This window comes from Myxine glutinosa, chromosome 3 (genome assembly GCF_964187855.1).
Source record: "Myxine glutinosa chromosome 3, kmMyxGlut1.1, whole genome shotgun sequence".
NCBI lineage: Eukaryota > Metazoa > Chordata > Myxini > Myxiniformes > Myxinidae > Myxine > Myxine glutinosa.
Window position 1 is genome coordinate 170,315,493 of NC_136263.1, and position 3,624 is coordinate 170,319,116.

Sequence of the window (3,624 nt, forward strand, 5' to 3'; positions counted from 1 at the left end):
TTGTTCAATTACAGTGTCTAACATTTTAAATTGTTATATTACCGTATTTATCATTGTTAATTGTTCAATTGCAGTATTTAACATATATGTGGTGATACCAAACCATGAGTTGTGCCTTGCTTGGGTCTGTTTACGCCTTGGATAAGGCTGTTTGCACCTCTCATGTCTATTCCTGTATGGGCCTGTCTTATTGACCACAATATTGACCTTTCTAAGGCATTCAAATCCAGCCAATTGTCGCTCTGCGAATGTGATGCAATTATGCCCAGTGTGGGCCGGCCATGGTCTATCCAAGACCAGGTGATGTTACCTTGTTTTATCTATCTATAATGCCAGTAATCTCTGTGTGTCTGTCTGTGACCGCTGTTTCTCGACAACCACGGGTCCGATATACTTGAAACTTGCCAGGTATATTGCTGGGGACCCGAGGATGTGCCTTTTCAAGGTTTCATATTAATCGGACAAGTAGTTAGCGAGCTATGTCCAAAAAACGATTCAACCAATCAGAGAGCAGCGAGCTATCACGTGTGCCGAACGTGGCGAACAGACTCTGCCTCGGACGGCACATTTGAGAGCGTATTCATTTATTTCACGTTGGCAAACTATGTTGCCGCTATGTTGGCGTTAAACTATGTTTTAAAACTAATTAAAACTAATTTGCGATTCTTTCGCTTTCCTGCGCGTTTGTGCACGCTATGGCGATTTCTTTACCAAACTCCGCAAGCCGTTCGCTTTGGACCAAACCATTTCATGTAAATAGAGGGGGGGATTGTCACCGTACTCGCAAGCCGTTCGCTTTGGACCAAACCATTTCATGTAAATAGAGGGGGGGGATTGTCACCGTACTCGCAAGCCGTTCGCTTTGGACCAAACCATTTCATGTAAATAGAGGGGGGGATTGTCACCGTACTCGCAAGCCGTTCGCTTTGGCTTTGCGAATGGACCAAACCATTTCATGTAAATAGAGGGGGGGGGGGGGGGATATAATTTTAGATATATATATAGTACGGGCATGCCCTAGTAATTGTAATTTTGTGATGGTTGGTGTTATCCGTTGCCCATGTTCATGAGAATTTAATCTTTCTTCAGGCAACATTCAAGACTAATGCGCATCAAAAACGGGTGGCGTTCATTTATTGGGCCTTGAACACCACACGCATACAAGTCTTATATCTTCAAATGATCTAACTGATTATTTTTTTGTATTAAAACGTTATGTTGTGTGTGGTGTTTTTAACTTTGTTCAGAAACCCGATACAGAATCAGAATGTCATTTTACCCTGTTACCTTACTTCATCATAATTTGCTTGATTGTTATATTCTTGAGTTATCTCCAAACACGAGGCTTGAAAACAATACAATTTGTTGAAGGACAAACTTTTTTCAATCATGGTTTATTGATTAAGAAAGCAAATACATTTAAGCATGAAACAAAATCCTTGGGAAAATGCAGAGCAGAAACTAATTTATTTTGAAAGATAAATGTTTGAACATTTTCTTGAAGAAATTAACTCTTCATCTTTGTTTTGGTTTTGGAATCAGTCTCAACCTGAAAAATAACACAAGTTCACTCTCAGGTCAGTGGGATGATATAAAATATAGCTTATTAATTCACTCAATTAAAGTCGACCGAATCAATCGATCAATAAATTTACAAAATAGTACTTTTCGTTTCAAACAAAATCGATGTGTTTGTGTAATAGGAAGATGTGATGTTGAGGAAGAAACAAGAGCTTAAACATATGACAAAATGACAACGATTTTCTCCATGAACAGAATCTACATTAGAATCATATCTGATTCACACTCGGAGTTCATACATGAAATGGAAGATCAGTGATGTGGATTTGACATGATATTACATCTTTTGTATAAATCTTCAACAAACCTTTCAAGTAGAAAGGATTCATGCACACATGTCCACATCCATTTGAACAACACTTCTGTCTGCCTCTGCATTAAAAATCATGGGAACATTTCTCAACGCAGATACCAAATCCCCGAGGAATGGGACATTTTCCGGGTTTTTTTGGAAAAGATAAACAAAGGGTCCTGGTGATTGTTTGCTTAATATTCAAGACCATGGTTAGTGCGGGATTTCTCCAAAGTGAGAACGTGTGGAGGGGGGTGCACAAAAACTCTGATATCAAACTCTAAATGAAAGATATTCACCAGTCCAATACTACTTTGTTTCCAAAATCCCTTCAAGTTAAATTCGTTGTTGAATCGACCAAAATGTCGTCCACCACACCCACACCCCTCTAAATGGCCACACAAACAAAATAAAACAACTTTAAGGCTCTCTAATCATTTTCTACCTTTCATGCCACCCATCCACCACAAAAACACAAGGACTACAGCTCACCGAATGGTGACCGACATTCTTTGCCACATGGACCAGGACAGCAGATCCTATGATGTTCACAGTCTGAATCCGACTGACACTGATCCAAATACCGGATGCATTGGTAATCATTTTTAGGTGGGCAAATCTTTCTAGGTGCTGTGGACACCAGGAAAAAAAACAACATATTATTCAGAAAACAATCAATCAATCTTATCATAGAATACAATAGAAAAACTGATAATCAAAGTATTCCTGAAATGGTTCAAATGTGACTTGATATCAAAAGTTGTCGAAGTTGTGAGATGTTTACCTATCACTCACCGACTCCTTGTGCGAGTTCCACGATGGAGATTCCGATGATGAGAGCGACTGCCAGGGAGAGCTTCATGATCTTCAGATGAAGGGTACGTAGGTCGTGCACACGTTGAATCAGTCTGGTGTGTACATCGTGCTATGGTCGGTGTACTCGTATTTATAGCTGAGAGAGAGAGAGAAGTAAGGGGGGAGGATGTGGGTAATGGGGGTGGAGTGCAGTTCAAATGATTTGTGCATTTTTGGATCGGGGTGAGTACTCGTTGTGCAATTCCAGGGGTGTGTTCTGTTATCAAGTTTCTTGAAGAGTGCCCGCCAAGAGGTGTCTGCACTCAAGCAAGCACTCAATTCCAAATGGTTTATAAGGAACAGCTGGCTTGGCGAGTGCTCGCTAGCTGCTTGGTCACTGAAAACATACCCCAGAACATTATAATTGCTATACACCTGGGGCGTTTACCCTTTCATGTGGATTTATATCACTTGCAAAACCAGACGTTCCTATCTACCGCTTTAAAACACACTTGCCAAGCCATGTGCGAAGCGCTTGTGAAGCGGAGCAAGGGACTAAAGGAGTTGCTCAGGGAGCGGTATGCGAGTTCCTTGTGAATGGAACAACCCCGTATGTTATTAATAAAAATGGTCGTCGTGGTGAAGTTTGAAATGATTGGCTATTTCTTCAATTTTTCTGTCACAGAGAGCGACATTGAAACGTGCATTTCATACATTCATTGTTATTTATACTCGGCATCTTAATTCTTAACAAGCGTTACGCCTAGGTCCCCCGTCGGTGAAGTGATGTGAGTTGACAAAGTGGAAGACGGAAGGCGGCCATCTTGGATTTTGACGTGGCGACCCAATTTTCAATAGCTTTCTTCCTTATGCCTAGATACACCCACACACCAGATTAGAAGTTGGTACTTCGCTTATTTTTCAAGATATTCCGCTCACAATGTTCAGACATACAT

The 3,624-nt window shown here is 40.7% G+C and overlaps 1 long non-coding RNA gene across 1 annotated transcript; it reads right to left on the reverse strand.

Annotated features, from left to right (window-relative positions):
* Positions 1 to 1,387: 1,387 nt before the first annotated feature.
* Positions 1,388 to 2,792, reverse strand: LOC144891380 (uncharacterized). Its single transcript, XR_013622898.1, has 3 exons — positions 2,669 to 2,792; positions 2,366 to 2,503; positions 1,388 to 1,549 (listed from the first exon to the last, which is right to left on the reverse strand). It is a non-coding gene; the product is annotated as an uncharacterized LOC144891380 (long non-coding RNA).
* Between the last annotated feature and the right edge of the window lie 832 nt (positions 2,793 to 3,624).